This window comes from Clarias gariepinus, unplaced genomic scaffold (genome assembly GCF_024256425.1).
Source record: "Clarias gariepinus isolate MV-2021 ecotype Netherlands unplaced genomic scaffold, CGAR_prim_01v2 scaffold_29, whole genome shotgun sequence".
Lineage (NCBI taxonomy): Eukaryota > Metazoa > Chordata > Actinopteri > Siluriformes > Clariidae > Clarias > Clarias gariepinus.
The window spans coordinates 1,404,381-1,429,912 of NW_026520996.1; the positions used below are offsets into that span (position 1 = coordinate 1,404,381).

General features: G+C 42.4%; 28 non-coding genes across 28 annotated transcripts; 16 read left to right on the forward strand and 12 right to left on the reverse strand.

The window, feature by feature from the left end:
• The first annotated feature begins 930 nt into the window (after nucleotides 1-930).
• trnaa-agc (transfer RNA alanine (anticodon AGC)) lies at nucleotides 931-1,003 on the forward strand. The gene has a single exon. It is a non-coding gene; the product is annotated as a tRNA-Ala (tRNA).
• Nucleotides 1,004-1,153: 150 nt separating this feature from the next.
• Nucleotides 1,154-1,227, reverse strand: trnai-aau (transfer RNA isoleucine (anticodon AAU)). Its single transcript has one exon. It is a non-coding gene; the product is annotated as a tRNA-Ile (tRNA).
• An 847-nt stretch (nucleotides 1,228-2,074) lies between these two features.
• On the forward strand, nucleotides 2,075-2,147 carry trnaa-agc (transfer RNA alanine (anticodon AGC)). The gene has a single exon. It is a non-coding gene; the product is annotated as a tRNA-Ala (tRNA).
• An 858-nt stretch (nucleotides 2,148-3,005) lies between these two features.
• On the forward strand, nucleotides 3,006-3,078 carry trnaa-agc (transfer RNA alanine (anticodon AGC)). Its single transcript has one exon. It is a non-coding gene; the product is annotated as a tRNA-Ala (tRNA).
• A 150-nt stretch (nucleotides 3,079-3,228) lies between these two features.
• Nucleotides 3,229-3,302, reverse strand: trnai-aau (transfer RNA isoleucine (anticodon AAU)). Its single transcript has one exon. It is a non-coding gene; the product is annotated as a tRNA-Ile (tRNA).
• A 1,070-nt stretch (nucleotides 3,303-4,372) lies between these two features.
• trnai-aau (transfer RNA isoleucine (anticodon AAU)) lies at nucleotides 4,373-4,446 on the reverse strand. The gene has a single exon. It is a non-coding gene; the product is annotated as a tRNA-Ile (tRNA).
• A 634-nt stretch (nucleotides 4,447-5,080) lies between these two features.
• On the forward strand, nucleotides 5,081-5,153 carry trnaa-agc (transfer RNA alanine (anticodon AGC)). Its single transcript has one exon. It is a non-coding gene; the product is annotated as a tRNA-Ala (tRNA).
• A 925-nt stretch (nucleotides 5,154-6,078) lies between these two features.
• Nucleotides 6,079-6,152, reverse strand: trnai-aau (transfer RNA isoleucine (anticodon AAU)). Its single transcript has one exon. It is a non-coding gene; the product is annotated as a tRNA-Ile (tRNA).
• An 847-nt stretch (nucleotides 6,153-6,999) lies between these two features.
• Nucleotides 7,000-7,072, forward strand: trnaa-agc (transfer RNA alanine (anticodon AGC)). Its single transcript has one exon. It is a non-coding gene; the product is annotated as a tRNA-Ala (tRNA).
• Nucleotides 7,073-7,222: 150 nt separating this feature from the next.
• Nucleotides 7,223-7,296, reverse strand: trnai-aau (transfer RNA isoleucine (anticodon AAU)). The gene has a single exon. It is a non-coding gene; the product is annotated as a tRNA-Ile (tRNA).
• A 1,061-nt stretch (nucleotides 7,297-8,357) lies between these two features.
• Nucleotides 8,358-8,430, forward strand: trnaa-agc (transfer RNA alanine (anticodon AGC)). The gene has a single exon. It is a non-coding gene; the product is annotated as a tRNA-Ala (tRNA).
• Nucleotides 8,431-8,579: 149 nt separating this feature from the next.
• Nucleotides 8,580-8,653, reverse strand: trnai-aau (transfer RNA isoleucine (anticodon AAU)). Its single transcript has one exon. It is a non-coding gene; the product is annotated as a tRNA-Ile (tRNA).
• Nucleotides 8,654-12,363: 3,710 nt separating this feature from the next.
• trnaa-agc (transfer RNA alanine (anticodon AGC)) lies at nucleotides 12,364-12,436 on the forward strand. The gene has a single exon. It is a non-coding gene; the product is annotated as a tRNA-Ala (tRNA).
• A 150-nt stretch (nucleotides 12,437-12,586) lies between these two features.
• On the reverse strand, nucleotides 12,587-12,660 carry trnai-aau (transfer RNA isoleucine (anticodon AAU)). Its single transcript has one exon. It is a non-coding gene; the product is annotated as a tRNA-Ile (tRNA).
• An 847-nt stretch (nucleotides 12,661-13,507) lies between these two features.
• Nucleotides 13,508-13,580, forward strand: trnaa-agc (transfer RNA alanine (anticodon AGC)). The gene has a single exon. It is a non-coding gene; the product is annotated as a tRNA-Ala (tRNA).
• Nucleotides 13,581-15,582: 2,002 nt separating this feature from the next.
• trnaa-agc (transfer RNA alanine (anticodon AGC)) lies at nucleotides 15,583-15,655 on the forward strand. Its single transcript has one exon. It is a non-coding gene; the product is annotated as a tRNA-Ala (tRNA).
• A 150-nt stretch (nucleotides 15,656-15,805) lies between these two features.
• trnai-aau (transfer RNA isoleucine (anticodon AAU)) lies at nucleotides 15,806-15,879 on the reverse strand. The gene has a single exon. It is a non-coding gene; the product is annotated as a tRNA-Ile (tRNA).
• Nucleotides 15,880-16,726: 847 nt separating this feature from the next.
• trnaa-agc (transfer RNA alanine (anticodon AGC)) lies at nucleotides 16,727-16,799 on the forward strand. The gene has a single exon. It is a non-coding gene; the product is annotated as a tRNA-Ala (tRNA).
• A 2,215-nt stretch (nucleotides 16,800-19,014) lies between these two features.
• Nucleotides 19,015-19,087, forward strand: trnaa-agc (transfer RNA alanine (anticodon AGC)). The gene has a single exon. It is a non-coding gene; the product is annotated as a tRNA-Ala (tRNA).
• Nucleotides 19,088-19,237: 150 nt separating this feature from the next.
• On the reverse strand, nucleotides 19,238-19,311 carry trnai-aau (transfer RNA isoleucine (anticodon AAU)). Its single transcript has one exon. It is a non-coding gene; the product is annotated as a tRNA-Ile (tRNA).
• A 1,991-nt stretch (nucleotides 19,312-21,302) lies between these two features.
• trnaa-agc (transfer RNA alanine (anticodon AGC)) lies at nucleotides 21,303-21,375 on the forward strand. The gene has a single exon. It is a non-coding gene; the product is annotated as a tRNA-Ala (tRNA).
• Nucleotides 21,376-21,525: 150 nt separating this feature from the next.
• On the reverse strand, nucleotides 21,526-21,599 carry trnai-aau (transfer RNA isoleucine (anticodon AAU)). The gene has a single exon. It is a non-coding gene; the product is annotated as a tRNA-Ile (tRNA).
• A 634-nt stretch (nucleotides 21,600-22,233) lies between these two features.
• On the forward strand, nucleotides 22,234-22,306 carry trnaa-agc (transfer RNA alanine (anticodon AGC)). The gene has a single exon. It is a non-coding gene; the product is annotated as a tRNA-Ala (tRNA).
• A 1,071-nt stretch (nucleotides 22,307-23,377) lies between these two features.
• trnaa-agc (transfer RNA alanine (anticodon AGC)) lies at nucleotides 23,378-23,450 on the forward strand. The gene has a single exon. It is a non-coding gene; the product is annotated as a tRNA-Ala (tRNA).
• A 150-nt stretch (nucleotides 23,451-23,600) lies between these two features.
• On the reverse strand, nucleotides 23,601-23,674 carry trnai-aau (transfer RNA isoleucine (anticodon AAU)). Its single transcript has one exon. It is a non-coding gene; the product is annotated as a tRNA-Ile (tRNA).
• A 634-nt stretch (nucleotides 23,675-24,308) lies between these two features.
• trnaa-agc (transfer RNA alanine (anticodon AGC)) lies at nucleotides 24,309-24,381 on the forward strand. The gene has a single exon. It is a non-coding gene; the product is annotated as a tRNA-Ala (tRNA).
• A 150-nt stretch (nucleotides 24,382-24,531) lies between these two features.
• trnai-aau (transfer RNA isoleucine (anticodon AAU)) lies at nucleotides 24,532-24,605 on the reverse strand. The gene has a single exon. It is a non-coding gene; the product is annotated as a tRNA-Ile (tRNA).
• Nucleotides 24,606-25,452: 847 nt separating this feature from the next.
• On the forward strand, nucleotides 25,453-25,525 carry trnaa-agc (transfer RNA alanine (anticodon AGC)). The gene has a single exon. It is a non-coding gene; the product is annotated as a tRNA-Ala (tRNA).
• The last annotated feature ends 7 nt before the right edge of the window (nucleotides 25,526-25,532 follow it).

Sequence of the window (25,532 nt, forward strand, 5' to 3'; positions counted from 1 at the left end):
AATTGACCTTACTTGCTAGAGTAGTCCAATATTAAGCAACCTTTAACCAACTGTTCTACCTCAACAACCAAACATCTTGAACAAAAGCATTAAAAAATCCACCTTCTCATATTTTGACACACTGACATGAAAATTCCACAGTCAGTTCTAAAAGTGTGAGCCATTCTGTAAGCTCCTGAGCTTCCCTACTGTTTTGTTACAATTGGGGTGTTAAAACCCAAGCATCTGCTAGAATAGTCCACTATTAAGCAACCTTTAACCAACTGTTCTACCTCAACAACCAAACATTATGAACAAAAGCATTTAAAATTCCACCTTCTCATATTTTGACACACTGACATGAAAATTCCACAGTCAGTTCTAAAAGTGTGAACCATGCTGTAAGCTCCTGAGCTTCCCTACTCTTTTGTTACAATTGGGGTGTCAAAACCCAAGCATCTGCTAGAATAGTCCACTATTAAGCAACCTTTAACCAACTGTTCTACCTCAACAACCAAACATTATGAACAAAAGCATTTAAAATTCCACCTTCTCATATTTTGACACACTGACATGAAAATTCCACAGTCAGTTCTAAAAGTGTGAACCATGCTGTAAGCTCCTGAGCCTCCCTCCTGTTTCTGTTACAATTGGGGTGTTAAAAACCAAGCATCTGCTAGAATAGACCACTGTTAAGCAACCTTTAACCAACGGTTCTACCTCAACAACCAAACATCAAATTGCTGCAACTGAAGAGGGGGTTGAAGGGCATGCAGTTAGATGAGGTCATTTGTAGGACTCACATTTGAGTGAACATGTAATCTTAGTCTTACACTTGAGTAGGAAAGTTTCATGATCCGCTCTTGAAGAGCACTGTTACCCTTGTCTAATGCACTGCTTGTCTAATGCACAGAATAAAAAATTTTACAACCCACTGAGCCAGTGTGCTAAGGGGAATTAGCTCAAGTGGTAGAGCGCTCGCTTAGCATGCGAGAGGTAGCGGGATCGATGCCCGCATTCTCCAGTGTGACCACACAGCCAGACGCTGGGTGCTGTCTATTTTTTCCAGCAGTGACTGGGTTATAGCCCTCCTCTTAGGGAGCAAAAACATGTTTTCAACTGCAGTTTAGGTCAGGAGCACCATCTTTCATGCTAACATTGAAAACTGTGGTAATGGCCCGTACGGGGATCGAACCCGCGACCTTGGCGTTATTAGCACCACGCTCTAACCAGCTGAGCTAACCGGCCAAGACAATGGACTGTTGGTTTTTCTCAGATCACAAATTACCTAAGGAACATCACCTAGTCCTGCATTTTCACAAGGGGATCAAATGACCACCAATATTAACATAACTAGTCTATGAACTACACTAGAAGTAATTGACCTTACTTACTAGAGTAGTGCACTATTAAGCAACCTTTAACCAACTGTTCTACCTCAACAACCAAACATCTTGAACAAAAGCATTAAAAAATCCACCTTCTCATATTTTGACACACTGACATGAAAATTCCACAGTCAGTTCTAAAAGTGTGAGCCATTCTGTAAGCTCCTGAGCTTCCCTACTGTTCTGTTACAATTGGGGTGTTAAAACCCAAGCATCTGCTAGAATAGTCCACTATTAAGCAACCTTTAACCAACTGTTCTACCTCAACAACCAAACATCATGAACAAAAGCATTTAAAATTCCACCTTCTCATATTTTGACACACTGACATGAAAATTCCACAGTCAGTTCTAAAAGTGTGAACCATGCTGTAAGCTCCTGAGCCTCCCTCCTGTTTCTGTTACAATTGGGGTGTTAAAAACCAAGCATCTGCTAGAATAGACCACTGTTAAGCAACCTTTAACCAACGGTTCTACCTCAACAACCAAACATCAAATTGCTGCAACTGAAGAGGGGGTTGAAGGGCATGCAGTTAGATGAGGTCATTTGTAGGACTCAAATTTGAGTGAACATGTAATCTTAGTCTTACACTTGAGTATGAAAGTTGCATGATCTGCTCTTGAAGAGCACTGTTACCCTTGTCTAATGCACTGCTTGTCTAATGCACAGAATAAAAAATTTTACAACCCACTGAGCCAGTGTGCTAAGGGGAATTAGCTCAAGTGGTAGAGCGCTCGCTTAGCATGCGAGAGGTAGCGGGATCGATGCCCGCATTCTCCAGTGTGACCACACAGCCAGACGCTGGGTGCTGTCTATTGTTTCCAGCAGTGACTGGGTTATAGGCCTTCTCTTAGGGAGCAAAAACATGTTTTCAACTGCAGTTTAGGTCAGGAGCACCATCTTTCTTGCTAACATTGAAAACTGTGGTAATGGCCCGTACGGGGATCGAACCCGCGACCTTGGCATTATTAGCACCACGCTCTAACCAGCTGAGCTAACCGGCCAAGACAATGGACAGTTGGTTTTTCTCAGATCACAAATTACCTAAGGAACATCACCTAGTTCTGCATTTTCACAAGGGGATCAAATGACCACCAATATTAACATAACTAGTCTATGAACTACACTAGAATTAATTGACCTTACTTGCTAAAGTAGTGCACTATTAAGCAACCTTTAACCAAATGTTCTACCTCAACAACCAAACATCTTGAACAAAAGCATAAAAAAATCCACCTTCTCATATTTTGACACACTGACATGAAAATTCCACAGTCAGTTCTAAAAGTGTGAACCATGCTGTAAGCTCCTGAGCCTCCCTCCTGTTTCTGTTACAATTGGGGTGTTAAAAACCAAGCATCTGCTAGAATAGACCACTGTTAAGCAACCTTTAACCAACGGTTCTACCTCAACAACCAAACATCAAATTGCTGCAACTGAAGAGGGGGTTGAAGGGCATGCAGTTAGATGAGGTCATTTGTAGGACTCAAATTTGAGTGAACATGTAATCTTAGTCTTACACTTGAGTATGAAAGTTGCATGATCCGCTCTTGAAGAGCACTGTTACCCTTGTCTAATGCACTGCTTGTCTAATGCACAGAATAAAAAATTTTACAACCCACTGAGCCAGTGTGCTAAGGGGAATTAGCTCAAGTGGTAGAGCGCTCGCTTAGCATGCGAGAGGTAGCGGGATCGATGCCCGCATTCTCCAGTGTGACCACACAGCCAGACGCTGGGTGCTGTCTATTTTTTCCAGCAGTGACTGGGTTATAGCCCTCCTCTTAGGGAGCAAAAACATGTTTTCAACTGCAGTTTAGGTCAGGAGCACCATCTTTCATGCTAACATTGAAAACTGTGGTAATGGCCCGTACGGGGATCGAACCCGCGACCTTGGCGTTATTAGCACCACGCTCTAACCAGCTGAGCTAACCGGCCAAGACAATGGACTGTTGGTTTTTCTCAGATCACAAATTACCTAAGGAACATCACCTAGTCCTGCATTTTCACAAGGGGATCAAATGACCACCAATATTAACATAACTAGTCTATGAACTACACTAGAAGTAATTGACCTTACTTACTAGAGTAGTGCACTATTAAGCAACCTTTAACCAACTGTTCTACCTCAACAACCAAACATCTTGAACAAAAGCATTAAAAAATCCACCTTCTCATATTTTGACACACTGACATGAAAATTCCACAGTCAGTTCTAAAAGTGTGAGCCATTCTGTAAGCTCCTGAGCTTCCCTACTGTTCTGTTACAATTGGGGTGTTAAAACCCAAGCATCTGCTAGAATAGTCCACTATTAAGCAACCTTTAACCAACTGTTCTACCTCAACAACCAAACATCATGAACAAAAGCATTTAAAATTCCACCTTCTCATATTTTGACACACTGACAGGAAAATTCCACAGTCAGTTCTAAAAGTGTGAACCATGCTGTAAGCTCCTGAGCCTCCCTCCTGTTTCTTTTACAATTGGGGTGTCAAAACCCAAGCATCTGCTAGAATAGACCACTGTTAAGCAACCTTTAACCAACGGTTCTACCTCAACAACCAAACATCAAATTGCTGCAACTGAAGAGGGGGTTGAAGGGCATGCAGTTAGATGAGGTCATTTGTAGGACTCAAATTTGAGTGAACATGTAATCTTAGTCTTACACTTGAGTATGAAAGTTGCATGATCCGCTCTTGAAGAGCACTGTTAACCTTGTCTAATGCACTGCTTGTCTAATGCACAGAATAAAAAATTTTACAACCCACTGAGCCAGTGTGCTAAGGGGAATTAGCTCAAGTGGTAGAGCGCTCGCTTAGCATGCGAGGGGTAGCGGGATCGATGCCCGCATTCTCCAGTGTGACCACACAGCCAGACGCTGGGTGCTGTCTATTGTTTCCAGCAGTGACTGGGTTATAGGCCTCCTCTTAGGGAGCAAAAACATGTTTTCAACTGCAGTTTAGGTCAGGAGCACCATCTTTCTTGCTAGCATTGAAAATTGTGGTAATGGCCCGTACGGGGATCGAACCCGCGACCTTGGCGTTATTAGCACCACGCTCTAACCAGCTGAGCTAACCGGCCAAGACAATGGACAGTTGGTTTTTCTCAGATCACAAATTACCTAAGGAACATCACCTAGTTCTGCATTTTCACAAGGGGATCAAATGACCACCAATATTAACATAACTAGTCTATGAACTACACTAGAAGTAATTGACCTTACTTGCTAAAGTAGTGCACTATTAAGCAACCTTTAACCAAATGTTCTACCTCAACAACCAAACATTATGAACAAAAGCATTTAAAATTCCACCTTCTCATATTTTGACACACTGACATGAAAATTCCACAGTCAGTTCTAAAAGTGTGAACCATGCTGTAAGCTCCTGAGCCTCCCTCCTGTTTCTGTTACAATTGGGGTGTTAAAAACCAAGCATCTGCTAGAATAGACCACTGTTAAGCAACCTTTAACCAACGGTTCTACCTCAACAACCAAACATCAAATTGCTGCAACTGAAGAGGGGGTTGAAGGGCATGCAGTTAGATGAGGTCATTTGTAGGACTCAAATTTGAGTGAACATGTAATCTTAGTCTTACACTTGAGTATGAAAGTTGCATGATCTGCTCTTGAAGAGCACTGTTACCCTTGTCTAATGCACTGCTTGTCTAATGCACAGAATAAAAAATTTTACAACCCACTGAGCCAGTGTGCTAAGGGGAATTAGCTCAAGTGGTAGAGCGCTCGCTTAGCATGCGAGAGGTAGCGGGATCGATGCCCGCATTCTCCAGTGTGACCACACAGCCAGACGCTGGGTGCTGTCTATTGTTTCCAGCAGTGACTGGGTTATAGGCCTCCTCTTAGGGAGCAAAAACATGTTTTCAACTGCAGTTTAGGTCAGGAGCACCATCTTTCTTGCTAACATTGAAAACTGTGGTAATGGCCCGTACGGGGATCGAACCCGCGACCTTGGCATTATTAGCACCACGCTCTAACCAGCTGAGCTAACCGGCCAAGACAATGGACAGTTGGTTTTTCTCAGATCACAAATTACCTAAGGAACATCACCTAGTTCTGCATTTTCACAAGGGGATCAAATGACCACCAATATTAACATAACTAGTCTATGAACTACACTAGAATTAATTGACCTTACTTGCTAAAGTAGTGCACTATTAAGCAACCTTTAACCAAATGTTCTACCTCAACAACCAAACATCTTGAACAAAAGCATAAAAAAATCCACCTTCTCATATTTTGACACACTGACATGAAAATTCCACAGTCAGTTCTAAAAGTGTGAACCATGCTGTAAGCTCCTGAGCCTCCCTCCTGTTTCTGTTACAATTGGGGTGTTAAAAACCAAGCATCTGCTAGAATAGACCACTGTTAAGCAACCTTTAACCAACGGTTCTACCTCAACAACCAAACATCAAATTGCTGCAACTGAAGAGGGGGTTGAAGGGCATGCAGTTAGATGAGGTCATTTGTAGGACTCAAATTCGAGTGAACATGTAATCTTAGTCTTACACTTGAGTATGAAAGTTGCATGCCCGCATTCTCCAGTGTGACCACACAGCCAGACGCTGGGTGCTGTCTATTGTTTCCAGCAGTGACTGGGTTATAGCCCTCCTCTTAGGGAGCAAAAACATGTTTTCAACTGCAGTTTAGGTCAGGAGCACCATTTTTCTTGCTAACATTGAAAACTGTGGTAATGGCCCGTACGGGGATCGAACCCGCGACCTTGGCGTTATTAGCACCACGCTCTAACCAGCTGAGCTAACCGGCCAAGACAATAAACCCATGTTTTTTCTCAAATCACAAATTACCTAAGGAACATCACCTAGTCCTGCATTTTCACAAGGGGATCAAATGACCACCAATATTAACATAACTCGTCTATGAACTACACTAGAATTAATTGACCTTACTTGCTAGAGTAGTCTAATATTAAGCAACCTTTAACCAACTGTTCTACCTCAACAACCAAACATCTTGAACAAAAGCATTAAAAAATCCACCTTCTCATATTTTGACACACTGACATGAAAATTCCACAGTCAGTTCTAAAAGTGTGAGCCATTCTGTAAGCTCCTGAGCTTCCCTACTGTTTTGTTACAATTGGGGTGTTAAAACCCAAGCATCTGCTAGAATAGTCCACTATTAAGCAACCTTTAACCAACTGTTCTACCTCAACAACCAAACATCATGAACAAAAGCATTTAAAATTCCACCTTCTCATATTTTGACACACTGACAGGAAAATTCCACAGTCAGTTCTAAAAGTGTGAACCATGCTGTAAGCTCCTGAGCCTCCCTCCTGTTTCTTTTACAATTGGGGTGTCAAAACCCAAGCATCTGCTAGAATAGACCACTGTTAAGCAACCTTTAACCAACGGTTCTACCTCAACAACCAAACATCAAATTGCTGCAACTGAAGAGGGGGTTGAAGGGCATGCAGTTAGATGAGGTCATTTGTAGGCCTCAAATTTGAGTGAACATGTAATCTTAGTCTTACACTTGAGTATGAAAGTTGCATGATCCGCTCTTGAAGAGCACTGTTAACCTTGTCTAATGCACTGCTTGTCTAATGCACAGAATAAAAAATTTTACAACCCACTGAGCCAGCGTGCTAAGGGGAATTAGCTCAAGTGGTAGAGCGCTCGCTTAGCATGCGAGAGGTAGCGGGATCGATGCCCGCATTCTCCAGTGTGACCACACAGCCAGACGCTGGGTGCTGTCTATTGTTTCCAGCAGTGACTGGGTTATAGGCCTCCTCTTAGGGAGAAAAAACATGTTTTCAACTGCAGTTTAGGTCAGGAGCACCATCTTTCTTGCTAACATTGAAAATTGTGGTAATGGCCCATACGGGGATCGAACCCGCGACCTTGGCGTTATTAGCACCACGCTCTAACCAGCTGAGCTAACCGGCCAAGACAATGGACAGTTGGTTTTTCTCAGATCACAAATTACCTAAGGAACATCACCTAGTTCTGCATTTTCACAAGGGGATCAAATGACCACCAATATTAACATAACTAGTCTATGAACTACACTAGAAGTAATTGACCTTACTTGCTAAAGTAGTGCACTATTAAGCAACCTTTAACCAAATGTTCTACCTCAACAACCAAACATCTTGAACAAAAGCATTAAAAAATCCACCTTCTCATATTTTGACAAACTGACATGAAAATTCCACAGTCAGTTCTAAAAGTGTGAACCATGCTGTAAGCTCCTGAGCCTCCCTCCTGTTTCTGTTACAATTGGGGTGTTAAAAACCAAGCATCTGCTAGAATAGACCACTCTTAAGCAACCTTTAACCAACGGTTCTACCTCAACAACCAAACATTATGAACAAAAGCATTTAAAATTCCACTTTCTCATATTTTGACACACTGACATGAAAATTCCACAGTCAGTTCTAAAAGTGTGAACCATGCTGTAAGCTCCTGAGCTTCCCTACTCTTTTGTTACAATTGGGGTGTCAAAACCCAAGCATCTGCTAGAATAGTCCACTATTAAGCAACCTTTAACCAACTGTTCTACCTCAACAACCAAACATTATGAACAAAAGCATTTAAAATTCCACCTTCTCATATTTTGACACACTGACATGAAAATTCCACAGTGAATTCTAAAAGTGTGAACCATGCTGTAAGCTCCTGAGCCTCCCTCCTGTTTCTGTTACAATTGGGGTGTTAAAAACCAAGCATCTGCTAGAATAGACCACTGTTAAGCAACCTTTAACCAACGGTTCTACCTCAACAACCAAACATCAAATTGCTGCAACTGAAGAGGGGGTTGAAGGGCATGCAGTTAGATGAGGTCATTTGTAGGACTCAAATTCGAGTGAACATGTAATCTTAGTCTTACACTTGAGTACGAAAGTTGCATGATCCGCTCTTGAAGAGCACTGTTAACCTTGTCTAATGCACTGCTTGTCTAATGCACAGAATAAAAAATTTTACAACCCACTGAGCCAGTGTGCTAAGGGGAATTAGCTCAAGTGGTAGAGCGCTCGCTTAGCATGCGAGAGGTAGCGGGTTCGATGCCCGCATTCTCCAGTGTGACCACACAGCCAGACGCTGGGTGCTGTCTGTTGTTTCCAGCAGTGACTGGGTTATAGCCCTCCTCTTAGGGAGCAAAAACATTTTTCAACTGCAGTTTAGGTCAGGAGCACCATCTTTCTTGCTAACATTGAAAACTGTGGTAATGGCCCGTACGGGGATCGAACCCGCGACCTTGGCGTTATTAGCACCACGCTCTAACCAGCTGAGCTAACCGGCCAAGACAATGGACTGTTGGTTTTTCTCAGATCACAAATTACCTAAGGAACATCACCTAGTTCTGCATTTTCACAATGGGATCAAATGACCACCAATATTAACATAACTAGTCTATGAACTACACTAGAAGTAATTGACCTTACTTACTAGAGTAGTGCACTATTAAGCAACCTTTAACCAAATGTTGTACCTCAACAACCAAACATCTTGAACAAAAGCATTAAAAAATCCACCTTCTCATATTTTGACACACTGACATGAAAATTCCACAGTCAGTTCTAAAAGTGTGAGCCATTCTGTAAGCTCCTGAGCTTCCCTACTGTTTTGTTACAATTGGGGTGTTAAAACCCAAGCATCTGCTAGAATAGTCCACTATTAAGCAACCTTTAACCAACTGTTCTACCTCAACAACCAAACATCATGAACAAAAGCATTTAAAATTCCACCTTCTCATATTTTGACACACTGACATGAAAATTCCACAGTCAGTTCTAAAAGTGTGAGCCATTCTGTAAGCTCCTGAGCTTCCCTACTCTTTTGTTACAATTGGGGTGTCAAAACCCAAGCATCTGCTAGAATAGTCCACTATTAAGCAACCTTTAACCAACTGTTCTACCTCAACAACCAAACATTATGAACAAAAGCATTTAAAATTCCACCTTCTCATATATTGACACACTGACATGAAAATTCCACAGTCAGTTCTAAAAGTGTGAACCATGCTGTAAGCTCCTGAGCTTCCCTACTCTTTTGTTACAATTGGGGTGTCAAAACCCAAGCATCTGCTAGAATAGTCCACTATTAAGCAACCTTTAACCAACTGTTCTACCTCAACAACCAAACATCATGAACAAAAGCATTTAAAATTCCACCTTCTCATATTTTGACACACTGACATGAAAATTCCACAGTCAGTTCTAAAAGTGTGAACCATGCTGTAAGCTCCTGAGCCTCCCTCCTGTTTCTTTTACAATTGGGGTGTCAAAACCCAAGCATCTGCTAGAATAGACCACTGTTAAGCAACCTTTAACCAACGGTTCTACCTCAACAACCAAACATCAAATTGCTGCAACTGAAGAGGGGGTTGAAGGGCATGCAGTTAGATTGAAAATTGTGGTAATGGCCCGTACGGGGATCGAACCCGCGACCTTGGCATTATTAGCACCATGCTCTAACCAGCTGAGCTAACCGGCCAAGACAATGGACTGTTGGTTTTTCTCAGATCACAAATTACCTAAGGAACATCACCTAGTTCTGCATTTTCACAAGGGGATCAAATGACCACCAATATTAACATAACTAGTCTATGAACTACACTAGAAGTAATTGACCTTACTTGCTAGAGTAGTGCACTATTAAGCAACCTTTAACCAAATGTTCTACCTCAACAACCAAACATCTTGAACAAAAGCATTAAAAAATCCACCTTCTCATATTTTGACACACTGACATGAAAATTCCACAGTCAGTTCTAAAAGTGTGAACCATGCTGTAAGCTCCTGAGCCTCCCTCCTGTTTCCTAAGGAACATCACCTAGTCCTGCATTTTCACAAGGGGATCAAATGACCACCAATATTAACATAACTCGTCTATGAACTACACTAGAAGTAATTGACCTTACTTGCTAGAGTAGTGCACTATTAAGCAACCTTTAACCAAATGTTCTACCTCAACAACCAAACATCTTGAACAAAAGCATTAAAAAATCCACCTTCTCATATTTTGACACACTGACGTGAGTCAGCTGTTCACACTGCTGACTCACGACTGTGTAGCAACACACAGTTCGAACCACATCATTAAGTTCGCTGATGACACGACCGTGGTGGGTCTCATTAGCAAGAACGACGAGTCAGCATACAGGGAGGAAGTGCAGAGGTTAACGGACTGGTGTAAAGACAACAACCTGTCTCTAAATGTTGACAAGACAAAGGAGATGGTTGTTGACTTTAGGAGGACACGAGGCGACCATTCTCCGCTGAGCATCAACGGCTCCTCTGTGGGAATCGTCGAAAACATCAAATTCCTGGGTGTCCACCTAGAGAAGGACCTCAGCTGGTCCCTCAACACCAGCTCCCTACACAAGAAAGCCCAACAGCGTCTCTTCTTTCTGAGAAGACTGAGAAAGGCCCAGCTTCCACCACCGATCCTGACCACCTTCTATAGAGGAACTATCGAGAGCATTCTGAGCGGCTGCATCACTGTCTGGTTTGGGAATTGTGCCATATCGGATCGCAAAACCCTACAGCGGATAGTGAGGACAGCGGAGAAGATCATCGGGGTCTCTCTCCCCTCTATTGAAGACATCTACACCACACGCTGCATCCGCAAAGCCACCAGCATTGTGGCTGATCGGACACACCCCTCTCACACACACTTCACACTCCTGCCATCTGGAAAAAGGTACCGAAGCATTCGGGCACACACATCCAGACTGTGCAACAGCTTTTTTCCACAAGCCATCCGTCTCCTCAACAAAAAGGGACTGGACTGATAAACACACACACACACACACACACACACACACAGACACACTAACACAAACATTATCACACAGCTTAACTCAACTACCTCAAAATATTGGGACTGGACTGACTAATCAACACAAGTGCAGACACACTGACCTACACCAACAAACTGTTTATCTTTTTGCACAACGATCACTACTGGACTAATTTTGCACTAATTCCTCTTGCTGCTGTTTTTAAAGAATGTTTACGTTTACCCACTACCTCAACACCATATTTTATGTTCAACACCATATTTTATGCTCAACACCATATTTTATGTTCTGTAACTGTTACGTTTAACACCATATTTTTATGTTCTGGTATGTCGTGGTTGCGCACTGTCACTTTGTTGTTGCTTTTGTTTGCACATTAGCACGTGCACTTTATGTTGTCTATAAAAATGTTATACTTAGCTAGTTAGTTTTTTGTTAATTTATGTTGTAATTTATGTTAGGTCTCTCTGTCCTGTCTCTGCTAGCCAGCTAACTAGGCCTCTTGGTTAGCTAATTTAGTGTCTCTGTTAATTTATGTTGTAGATTTATGTTGCATGTAGCACCTTGGTCCTGGAGGAACGTTGTTTCGTTTCACTGTGTACTAACTGTATATGGTTGTAATGACAATAAAGCCTACTTGAACTTGAACTTGAACTTGAACTGAAAATTCCACAGTCAGTTCTAAAAGTGTGAGCCATTCTGTAAGCTCCTGAGCTTCCCTACTGTTTTGTTACAATTGGGGTGTTAAAACCCAAGCATCTACTAGAATAGTCCACTATTATGAACAAAAGCATTTAAAATTCCACCTTCTCATATTTTGACAAACTGACATGAAAATTCCACAGTCAGTTCTAAAAGTGTGAACCATGCTGTAAGCTCCTGAGCCTCCCTCCTGTTTCTTTTACAATTGGGGTGTCAAAACCCAAGCATCTGCTAGAATAGACCACTGTTAAGCAACCTTTAACCAACGGTTCTACCTCAACAACCAAACATCAAATTGCTGCAACTGAAGAGGGGGTTGAAGGGCATGCAGTTAGATGAGGTCATTTGTAGGACTCAAATTTGAGTGAACATGTAATCTTAGTCTTACACTTGAGTATGAAAGTTGCATGATCCGCTCTTGAAGAGCACTGTTAACCTTGTCTAATGCACTGCTTGTCTAATGCACAGAAAAAAAAATTTTACAACCCACTGAGCCAGCATGCTAAGGGGAATTAGCTCAAGTGGTAGAGCGCTCGCTTAGCATGCGAGAGGTAGCGGGATCGATGCCCGCATTCTCCAGTGTGACCACACAGCCAGACGCTGGGTGCTGTCTATTGTTTCCAGCAGTGACTGGGTTATAGGCCTCCTCTTAGGGAGCAAAAACATGTTTTCAACTGCATTTTAGGTCAGGAGCATCATCTTTCTTGCTAACATTGAAAATTGTGGTAATGGCCCGTACGGGGATCGAACCCGCGACCTTGGCGTTATTAGCACCACGCTTTAACCAGCTGAGCTAACCGGCCAAGACAATGAACCCATGGTTTTTCTCAAATCACAAATTACCTAAGGAACATCACCTAGTCCTGCATTTTCACAAGGGGATCAAATGACCACCAATATTAACATAACTCGTCTATGAACTACACTAGAATTAATTGACCTTACTTGCTAGAGTAGTCCACTATTAAGCAACCTTTAACCAACTGTTCTACCTCAACAACCAAACATCTTGAACAAAAGCATTAAAAAATCCACCTTCTCATATTTTGACACACTGACATGAAAATTCCACAGTCAGTTCTAAAAGTGTGAGCCATTCTGTAAGCTCCTGAGCTTCCCTACTCTTTTGTTACAATTGGGGTGTCAAAACCCAAGCATCTGCTAGAATAGTCCACTATTAAGCAACCTTTAACCAACTGTTCTACCTCAACAACCAAACATTATGAACAAAAGCATTTAAAATTCCACCTTCTCATATTTTGACACACTGACATGAAAATTCCACAGTCAGTTCTAAAAGTGTGAACCATGCTGTAAGTTCCTGAGCCTCCCTCCTGTTTCTTTTACAATTGGGGTGTCAAAACCCAAGCATCTGCTAGAATAGACCACTGTTAAGCAACCTTTAACCAACGGTTCTACCTCAACAACCAAACATCAATTTGCTGCAACTGAAGAGGGGGTTGAAGGGCATGCAGTTAGATGAGGTCATTTGTAGGACTCAAATTTGAGTGAACATGTAATCTTAGTCTTACACTTGAGTATGAAAGTTGCATGATCCGCTCTTGAAGAGCACTGTTAACCTTGTCTAATGCACTGCTTGTCTAATGCACAGAATAAAAAATTTTACAACCCACTGAGCCAGTGTGCTAAGGGGAATTAGCTCAAGTGGTAGAGCGCTCGCTTAGCATGCGAGAGGTAGCGGGATCGATGCCCGCATTCTCCAGTGTGACCACACAGCCAGACGCTGGGTGCTGTCTATTGTTTCCAGCAGTGACTGTGTTATATCCCTCCTCTTAGGGAGCAAAAACATGTTTTCAACTGCAGTTTAGGTCAGGAGCACCATCTTTCTTGCGAACATTGAAAACTGTGGCAATGGCCCATACAGGGATCGAACCCGCGACCTTGGCGTTATTAGCACCACGCTCTAACCAGCTGAGCTAACCGGCCAAGACAATGGACTGTTGGTTTTTCTCAGATCACAAATTACCGAAGGAACATCACCTAGTCCTGCATTTTCACAAGGGGATCAAATGACCACCAATATTAACATAACTCGTCTATGAACTACACTAGAATTAATTGACCTTACTTGCTAGAGTAGTCCACTATTAAGCAACCTTTAACCAACTGTTCTACCTCAACAACCAAACATCTTGAACAAAAGCATTAAAAAATCCACCTTCTCATATTTTGACACACTGACATGAAAATTCCACAGTCAGTTCTAAAAGTGTGAGCCATTCTGTAAGCTCCTGAGCTTCCCTACTCTTTTGTTACAATTGGGCTGTCAAGACCCAAGCATCTGCTAGAATAGTCCACTATTAAGCAACCTTTAACCAACTGTTCTACCTCAACAACCAAACATTATGAACAAAAGCATTTAAAATTCCACCTTCTCATATTTTGACACACTGACATGAAAATTCCACAGTCAGTTCTAAAAGTGTGAACCATGCTGTAAGCTCCTAAGCCTCCCTCCTGTTTCTTTTACAATTGGAGTGTCAAAACCCAAGCATCTGCTAGAATAGACCACTGTTAAGCAACCTTTAACCAACGGTTCTACCTCAACAACCAAACATCAAATTGCTGCAACTGAAGAGGGGGTTGAAGGGCATGCAGTTAGATGAGGTCATTTGTAGGACTCAAATTTGAGTGAACATGTAATCTTAGTTTTACACTTGAGTACGAAAGTTGCATGATCCGCTCTTGAAGAGCACTGTTAACCTTGTCTAATGCACTGCTTGTCTAATGCACAGAATAAAAAAATTTACAACCCACTGAGCCAGTGTGCTAAGGGGAATTAGCTCAAGTGGTAGAGCGCTCGCTTAGCATGCGAGGGGTAGCGGGATCGATGCCCGCATTCTCCAGTGTGACCACACAGCCAGACGCTGGGTGCTGTCTATTGTTTCCAGCAGTGACTGGGTTATAGCCCTCCTCTTAGGGAGCAAAAACATGTTTTCAACTGCAGTTTAGGTCAGGAGCATCATCTTTCTTGCTAACATTGAAAACTGTGGTAATGGCCCGTACGGGGATCGAACCCGCGACCTTGGCGTCATTAGCACCACGCTCTAACCAGCTGAGCTACCCGGCCAAGACAATGAACCCACGGTTTTTCTCAAATCACAAATTACCTAAGGAACATCACCTAGTCCTGCATTTTCACAAGGGGATCAAATGACCACCAATATTAACATAACTAGTCTATGAACTACACTAGAAGTAATTGACCTTACTTGCTAGAGTAGTCCACTATTAAGCAACCTTTAACCAACTGTTCTACCTCAACAACCAAACATCTTGAACAAAAGCATTTAAAATTCCACCTTCTCATATTTTGACACACTGACATGAAAATTCCACAGTCAGTTCTAAAAGTGTGAACCATGCTGTAAGCTCCTGAGCCTCCCTCCTGTTTCTTTTACAATTGGGGTGTCAAAACCCAAGCATCTGCTAGAATAGACCACTGTTAAGCAACCTTTAACCAACGGTTCTACCTCAACAACCAAACATCAAATTGCTGCAACTGAAGAGGGGGTTGAAGGGCATGCAGTTAGATGAGGTCATTTGTAGGACTCAAATTTAAGTAAACATGTAATCTTAGTCTTACACTTGAGTACGAAAGTTGCATGATCCGCTCTTGAAGAGCACTGTTAACCTTGTCTAATGCACTGCTTGTCTAATGCACAGAATAAAAAATTTTACAACCCACTGAGCCAGTGTGCTAAGGGGAATTAGCTCAAGTGGTAGAGCGCTCGCTTAGCATGCGAGAGGTAGCGGGATCGATGCCCGCATTCTCCAGTGTGACCACACAGCCAGACGCTGGGTGCTGTCTATTGTTTCCAGCAGTGACTGGGTTATAGCCCTCGTCCTAGGGAGCAAAAACATGTTTTCAACTGCAGTTTAGGTCAGGAGCACCATCTTTCTTGCTAACATTGAAAACTGTGGTAATGGCCCGTACGGGGATCGAACCCGCGACCTTGGCGTTATTAGCACCACGCTCTAACCAGCTGAGCTAACCGGCCAAGACAATGAACTCATGGTTTTTCTCAAATCACAAATTACCTAAGGAACATCACCTAGTCCTGCATTTTCACAAGGGGATCAAATGACCACCAATATTAACATAACTCGTCTATGAACTACACTAGAATTAATTGACCTTACTTGCTAGAGTAGTCCACTATTAAGCAACCTTTAACCAACTGTTCTACCTCAACAACCAAACATCTTGAACAAAAGCATTAAAAAATCCACCTTCTCATATTTTGACACACTGACATGAAAATTCCACAGTCAGTTCTAAAAGTGTGAGCCATTCTGTAAGCTCCTGAGCTTCCCTACTCTTTTGTTACAATTGGGGTGTCAAAACCCAAGCATCTGCTAGAATAGTCCACTATTAAGCAACCTTTAACCAACTGTTCTACCTCAACAACCAAACATTATGAACAAAAGCATTTAAAATTCCACCTTCTCATATTTTGACACACTGACATGAAAATTCCACAGTCAGTTCTAAAAGTGTGAACCATGCTGTAAGTTCCTGAGCCTCCCTCCTGTTTCTTTTACAATTGGGGTGTCAAAACCCAAGCATCTGCTAGAATAGACCACTGTTAAGCAACCTTTAACCAACGGTTCTACCTCAACAACCAAACATCAATTTGCTGCAACTGAAGAGGGGGTTGAAGGGCATGCAGTTAGATGAGGTCATTTGTAGGACTCAAATTTGAGTGAACATGTAATCTTAGTCTTACACTTGAGTATGAAAGTTGCATGATCCGCTCTTGAAGAGCACTGTTAACCTTGTCTAATGCACTGCTTGTCTAATGCACAGAATAAAAAATTTTACAACCCACTGAGCCAGTGTGCTAAGGGGAATTAGCTCAAGTGGTAGAGCGCTCGCTTAGCATGCGAGAGGTAGCGGGATCGATGCCCGCATTCTCCAGTGTGACCACACAGCCAGACGCTGGGTGCTGTCTATTGTTTCCAGCAGTGACTGTGTTATATCCCTCCTCTTAGGGAGCAAAAACATGTTTTCAACTGCAGTTTAGGTCAGGAGCACCATCTTTCTTGCGAACATTGAAAACTGTGGCAATGGCCCATACAGGGATCGAACCCGCGACCTTGGCATTATTAGCACCACGCTCTAACCAGCTGAGCTAACCGGCCAAGACAATGGACTGTTGGTTTTTCTCAGATCACAAATTACCGAAGGAACATCACCTAGTCCTGCATTTTCACAAGGGGATCAAATGACCACCAATATTAACATAACTCGTCTATGAACTACACTAGAATTAATTGACCTTACTTGCTAGAGTAGTCCACTATTAAGCAACCTTTAACCAACTGTTCTACCTCAACAACCAAACATCTTGAACAAAAGCATTAAAAAATCCACCTTCTCATATTTTGCCACACTGACATGAAAATTCCACAGTCAGTTCTAAAAGTGTGAGCCATTCTGTAAGCTCCTGAGCTTCCCTACTCTTTTGTTACAATTGGGGTGTCAAGACCCAAGCATCTGCTAGAATAGTCCACTATTAAGCAACCTTTAACCAACTGTTCTACCTCAACAACCAAACATTATGAACAAAAGCATTTAAAATTCCACCTTCTCATATTTTGACACACTGACATGGAAATTCCACAGTCAGTTCTAAAAGTGTGAACCATGCTGTAAGCTCCTAAGCCTCCCTCCTGTTTCTTTTACAATTGGAGTGTCAAAACCCAAGCATCTGCTAGAATAGACCACTGTTAAGCAACCTTTAACCAACGGTTCTACCTCAACAACCAAACATCAAATTGCTGCAACTGAAGAGGGGGTTGAAGGGCATGCAGTTAGATGAGGTCATTTGTAGGACTCAAATTTGAGTGAACATGTAATCTTAGTCTTACACTTGAGTACGAAAGTTGCATGATCCGCTCTTGAAGAGCACTGTTAACCTTGTCTAATGCACTGCTTGTCTAATGCACAGAATAAAAAAATTTACAACCCACTGAGCCAGTGTGCTAAGGGGAATTAGCTCAAGTGGTAGAGCGCTCGCTTAGCATGCGAGGGGTAGCGGGATCGATGCCCGCATTCTCCAGTGTGACCACACAGCCAGACGCTGGGTGCTGTCTATTGTTTCCAGCAGTGACTGGGTTATAGCCCTCCTCTTAGGGAGCAAAAACATGTTTTCAACTGCAGTTTAGGTCAGGAGCATCATCTTTCTTGCTAACATTGAAAACTGTGGTAATGGCCCGTACGGGGATCGAACCCGCGACCTTGGCGTCATTAGCACCACGCTCTAACCAGCTGAGCTACCCGGCCAAGACAATGAACCCATGGTTTTTCTCAAATCACAAATTACCTAAGGAACATCACCTAGTCCTGCATTTTCACAAGGGGATCAAATGACCACCAATATTAACATAACTAGTCTATGAACTACACTAGAAGTAATTGACCTTACTTGCTAGAGTAGTCCACTGTTAAGCAACCTTTAACCAACTGTTCTACCTCAACAACCAAACATCTTGAACAAAAGCATTAAAAAATCCACCTTCTCATATTTTGACACACTGACATGAAAATTCCATAGTCAGTTCTAAAAGTGTGAGCCATTCTGTAAGCTCCTGAGCTTCCCTACTCTTTTGTTACAATTGGGGTGTCAAAACCCAAGCATCTGCTAGAATAGTCCACTATTAAGCAACCTTTAACCAACTGTTCTACCTCAACAACCAAACATTATGAACAAAAGCATTTAAAATTCCACCTTCTCATATTTTGACACACTGACATGAAAATTCCACAGTCAGTTCTAAAAGTGTGAACCATGCTGTAAGCTCCTGAGCCTCCCTCCTGTTTCTTTTACAATTGGGGTGTCAAAACCCAAGCATCTGCTAGAATAGACCACTGTTAAGCAACCTTTAACCAACGGTTCTACCTCAACAACCAAACATCAAATTGCTGCAACTGAAGAGGGGGTTGAAGGGCATGCAGTTAGATGAGGTCATTTGTAGGACTCAAATTTAAGTAAACATGTAATCTTAGTCTTACACTTGAGTACGAAAGTTGCATGATCCGCTCTTGAAGAGCACTGTTAACCTTGTCTAATGCACTGCTTGTCTAATGCACAGAATAAAAAATTTTACAACCCACTGAGCCAGTGTGCTAAGGGGAATTAGCTCAAGTGGTAGAGCGCTCGCTTAGCATGCGAGAGGTAGCGGGATCGATGCCCGCATTCTCCAGTGTGACCACACAGCCAGACGCTGGGTGCTGTCTATTGTTTCCAGCAGTGACTGGGTTATAGCCCTCGTCCTAGGGAGCAAAAACATGTTTTCAACTGCAGTTTAGGTCAGGAGCACCATCTTTCTTGCTAACATTGAAAACTGTGGTAATGGCCCGTACGGGGATCGAACCCGCGACCTTGGCGTTATTAGCACCACGCTCTAACCAGCTGAGCTAACCGGCCAAGACAATGAACTCATGGTTTTTCTCAAATCACAAATTACCTAAGGAACATCACCTAGTCCTGCATTTTCACAAGGGGATCAAATGACCACCAATATTAACATAACTCGTCTATGAACTACACTAGAATTAATTGACCTTACTTGCTAGAGTAGTCCAATATTAAGCAACCTTTAACCAACTGTTCTACCTCAACAACCAAACATCTTGAACAAAAGCATTAAAAAATCCACCTTCTCATATTTTGACACACTGACATGAAAATTCCACAGTCAGTTCTAAAAGTGTGAGCCATTCTGTAAGCTCCTGAGCTTCCCTACTCTTTTGTTACAATTGGGGTGTCAAAACCCAAGCATCTGCTAGAATAGTCCACTATTAAGCAACCTTTAACCAACTGTTCTACCTCAACAACCAAACATTATGAACAAAAGCATTTAAAATTCCACCTTCTCATATTTTGACACACTGACATGAAAATTCCACAGTCAGTTCTAAAAGTGTGAACCATGCTGTAAGTTCCTGAGCCTCCCTCCTGTTTCTTTTACAATTGGGGTGTCAAAACCCAAGCATCTGCTAGAATAGACCACTGTTAAGCAACCTTTAACCAACGGTTCTACCTCAACAACCAAACATCAATTTGCTGCAACTGAAGAGGGGGTTGAAGGGCATGCAGTTAGATGAGGTCATTTGTAGGACTCAAATTTGAGTGAACATGTAATCTTAGTCTTACACTTGAGTATGAAAGTTGCATGATCCGCTCTTGAAGAGCACTGTTAACCTTGTCTAATGCACTGCTTGTCTAATGCACAGAATAAAAAATTTTACAACCCACTGAGCCAGTGTGCTAAGGGGAATTAGCTCAAGTGGTAGAGCGCTCGCTTAGCATGCGAGAGGTAGTGGGATCGATGCCTGCATTCTCCAGTGTGACCACACAGCCAGACGCTGGGTGCTGTCTATTGTTTCCAGCAGTGACTGTGTTATAGCCCTCCTCTTAGGGAGCAAAAACATGTTTTCAACTGCAGTTTAGGTCAGGAGCATCATCTTTCTTGCTAACATTGAAAACTGTGGCAATGGCCCATACAGGGATCAAACCCGCGACCTTGGCGTTATTAGCACCACGCTCTAACCAGCTGAGCTAACCGGCCAAGACAATGGACTGTTGGTTTTTCTCAGATCACAAATTACCTAAGGAACATCACCTAGTCCTGCATTTTCACAAGGGGATCAAATGACCACCAATATTAACATAACTAGTCTATGAACTACACTAGAAGTAATTGACCTTACTTGCTAGAGTAGTCCACTATTAAGCAACCTTTAACCAACTGTTCTACCTCAACAACCAAACATCTTGAACAAAAGCATTAAAAAATCCACCTTCTTATATTTTGACACACTGACATGAAAATTCCACAGTCAGTTCTAAAAGTGTGAGCCATTCTGTAAGCTCCTGAGCTTCCCTACTGTTTTGTTACAATTGGGGTGTTAAAACCCAAGCATCTGCTAGAATAGTCCACTATTAAGCAACCTTTAACCAACTGTTCTACCTCAACAACCAAACATCATGAACAAAAGCATTTAAAATTCCACCTTCTCATATTTTGACACACTGACATGAAAATTCCACAGTCAGTTCTAAAAGTGTGAACCATGCTGTAAGCTCCTGAGCCTCCCTCCTGTTTCTTTTACAATTGGGGTGTCAAAACCCAAGCATCTGCTAGAATAGACCACTGTTAAGCAACCTTTAACCAACGGTTCTACCTCAACAACCAAACATCAAATTGCTGCAACTGAAGAGGGGGTTGAAGGGCATGCAGTTAGATGAGGTCATTTGTAGGACTCAAATTTGAGTGAACATGTAATCTTAGTCTTACACTTGAGTACGAAAGTTGCATGATGCGCTCTTGAAGAGCACTGTTAACCTTGTCTAATGCACTGCTTCTCTAATGCACAGAATAAAAAATTTTACAACCCACTGAGCCAGTGTGCTAAGGGGAATTAGCTCAAGTGGTAGAGCGCTCGCTTAGCATGCGAGAGGTAGCGGGATCGATGCCCGCATTCTCCAGTGTGACCACACAGCCAGACGCTGGGTGCTGTCTATTGTTTCCAGCAGTGACTGGGTTATAGCCCTCCTCTTAGGGAGCAAAAACATGTTTTCAACTGCAGTTTAGGTCAGGAGCATCATCTTTCTTGCTAACATTGAAAACTGTGGTAATGGCCCGTACGGGGATCGAACCCGCGACCTTGGCGTTATTAGCACCACGCTCTAACCAGCTGAGCTAACCGGCCAAGACAACGAACCCATGGTTTTTCTCAAATCACAAATTACCTAAGGAACATCACCTAGTCCTGCATTTTCACAAGGGGATCAAATGACCACCAATATTAACATAACTCGTCTATGAACTACACTAGAAATAATTGACCTTATTTGCTAGAGTAGTCCACTATTAAGCAACCTTTAACCAACTGTTCTACCTCAACAACCAAACATCTTGAACAAAAGCATTAAAAAATCCACCTTCTCATATTTTGCCACACTGACATGAAAATTCCACAGTCAGTTCTAAAAGTGTGAACCATGCTGTAAGTTCCTGAGCCTCCCTCCTGTTTCTTTTACAATTGGGGTGTCAAAACCCAAGCATCTGCTAGAATAGACCACTGTTAAGCAACCTTTAACCAACGGTTCTACCTCAACAACCAAACATCAATTTGCTGCAACTGAAGAGGGGGTTGAAGGGCATGCAGTTAGATGAGGTCATTTGTAGGACTCAAATTTGAGTGAACATGTAATCTTAGTCTTACACTTGAGTATGAAAGTTGCATGATCCGCTCTTGAAGAGCACTGTTAACCTTGTCTAATGCACTGCTTGTCTAATGCACACAATAAAAAATTTTACAACCCACTGAGCCAGTGTGTTAAGGGGAATTAGCTCAAGTGGTAGAGCGCTCGCTTAGCATGCGAGAGGTAGCGGGATCGATGCCCGCATTCTCCAGTGTGACCACACAGCCAGACGCTGGGTGCTGGCTATTGTTTCCAGCAGTGACTGGGTTATAGCCCTCCTCTTAGGGAGCAAAAGCATGTTTTCAACTGCAGTTTAGGTCAGGAGCACCATCTTTCTTGCTAACATTGAAAACTGTGGTAATGGCCCGTACGGGGATCAAACCCGCGACCTTGGCGTCATTAGCACCACGCTCTAACCAGCTGAGCTAACCGGCCAAGACAATGGACAGTTGGTTTTTCTCAGATCACAAATTACCTAAGGAACATCACCTAGTCCTGCATTTTCACAAGGGGATCAAATGACCACCAATATTAACATAACTAGTCTATGAACTACACTAGAAGTAATTGACCTTACTTGCTAGAGTAGTCCACTATTAAGCAACCTTTAACCAACTGTTCTACCTCAACAACCAAACATCTTGAACAAAAGCATTAAAAAATCCACCTTCTCATATTTTGACACACTGACATGAAAATTCCACAGTCAGTTCTAAAAGTGTGAGCCATTCTGTAAGCTCCTGAGCTTCCCTACTCTTTTGTTACAATTGGGGTGTCAAAACCCAAGCATCTGCTAGAATAGTCCACTATTAAGCAACCTTTAACCAACTGTTCTACCTCAACAACCAAACATTATGAACAAAAGCATTTAAAATTCCACCTTCTCATATTTTGACACACTGACATGAAAATTCCACAGTCAGTTCTAAAAGTGTGAACCATGCTGTAAGCTCCTGAGCCTCCCTCCTGTTTCTTTTACAATTGGGGTGTCAAAACCCAAGCATCTGCTAGAATAGACCACTGTTAAGCAACCTTTAACCAACGGTTCTACCTCAACAACCAAACATCAAATTGCTGCAACTGAAGAGGGGGTTGAAGGGCATGCAGTTAGATGAGGTCATTTGTAGGACTCAAATTTAAGTAAACATGTAATCTTAGTCTTACACTTGAGTACGAAAGTTGCATGATCCGCTCTTGAAGAGCACTGTTAACCGTGTCTAATGCACTGCTTGTCTAATGCACAGAATAAAAAATTTTACAACCCACTGAGCCAGTGTGCTAAGGGGAATTAGCTCAAGTGGTAGAGCGCTCGCTTAGCATGCGAGAGGTAGCGGGATCGATGCCCGCATTCTCCAGTGTGACCACACAGCCAGACGCTGGGTGCTGTCTATTGTTTCCAGCAGTGACTGGGTTATAGCCCTCCTCTTAGGGAGCAAAAACATGTTTTCAACTGCAGTTTAGGTCAGGAGCATCATCTTTCTTGCTAACATTGAAAACTGTGGTAATGGCCCGTACGGGGATCGAACCCGCGACCTTGGCGTTATTAGCACCACGCTCTAACCAGCTGAGCTAACCGGCCAAGACAACGAACCCATGGTTTTTCTCAAATCACAAATTACCTAAGGAACATCACCTAGTCCTGCATTTTCACAAGGGGATCAAATGACCACCAATATTAACATAACTCGTCTATGAACTACACTAGAAATAATTGACCTTATTTGCTAGAGTAGTCCACTATTAAGCAACCTTTAACCAACTGTTCTACCTCAACAACCAAACATTATGAACAAAAGCATTTAAAATTCCACCTTCTCATATTTTGACACACTGACATGAAAATTCCACAGTCAGTTCTAAAAGTGTGAACCATGCTGTAAGCTCCTGAGCCTCCCTCCTGTTTCTTTTACAATTGGGGTGTCAAAACCCAAGCATCTGCTAGAATAGACCACTGTTAAGCAACCTTTAACCAACGGTTCTACCTCAACAACCAAACATCAAATTGCTGCAACTGAAGAGGGGGTTGAAGGGCATGCAGTTAGATGAGGTCATTTGTAGGACTCAAATTTAAGTAAACATGTAATCTTAGTCTTACACTTGAGTACGAAAGTTGCATGATCCGCTCTTGAAGAGCACTGTTAACCTTGTCTAATGCACTGCTTGTCTAATGCACAGAATAAAAAATTTTACAACCCACTGAGCCAGTGTGCTAAGGGGAATTAGCTCAAGTGGTAGAGCGCTCGCTTAGCATGCGAGAGGTAGCGGGATCGATGCCCGCATTCTCCAGTGTGACCACACAGCCAGACGCTGGGTGCTGTCTATTGTTTCCAGCAGTGACTGGGTTATAGCCCTCGTCCTAGGGAGCAAAAACATGTTTTCAACTGCAGTTTAGGTCAGGAGCACCATCTTTCTTGCTAACATTGAAAACTGTGGTAATGGCCCGTACGGGGATCGAACCCGCGACCTTGGCGTTATTAGCACCACGCTCTAACCAGCTGAGCTAACCGGCCAAGACAATGAACTCATGGTTTTTCTCAAATCACAAATTACCTAAGGAACATCACCTAGTCCTGCATTTTCACAAGGGGATCAAATGACCACCAATATTAACATAACTCGTCTATGAACTACACTAGAATTAATTGACCTTACTTGCTAGAGTAGTCCAATATTAAGCAACCTTTAACCAACTGTTCTACCTCAACAACCAAACATCTTGAACAAAAGCATTAAAAAATCCACCTTCTCATATTTTGACACACTGACATGAAAATTCCACAGTCAGTTCTAAAAGTGTGAGCCATTCTGTAAGCTCCTGAGCTTCCCTACTCTTTTGTTACAATTGGGGTGTCAAAACCCAAGCATCTGCTAGAATAGTCCACTATTAAGCAACCTTTAACCAACTGTTCTACCTCAACAACCAAACATTATGAACAAAAGCATTTAAAATTCCACCTTCTCATATTTTGACACACTGACATGAAAATTCCACAGTCAGTTCTAAAAGTGTGAACCATGCTGTAAGTTCCTGAGCCTCCCTCCTGTTTCTTTTACAATTGGGGTGTCAAAACCCAAGCATCTGCTAGAATAGACCACTGTTAAGCAACCTTTAACCAACGGTTCTACCTCAACAACCAAACATCAATTTGCTGCAACTGAAGAGGGGGTTGAAGGGCATGCAGTTAGATGAGGTCATTTGTAGGACTCAAATTTGAGTGAACATGTAATCTTAGTCTTACACTTGAGTATGAAAGTTGCATGATCCGCTCTTGAAGAGCACTGTTAACCTTGTCTAATGCACTGCTTGTCTAATGCACAGAATAAAAAATTTTACAACCCACTGAGCCAGTGTGCTAAGGGGAATTAGCTCAAGTGGTAGAGCGCTCGCTTAGCATGCGAGAGGTAGCGGGATCGATGCCCGCATTCTCCAGTGTGAC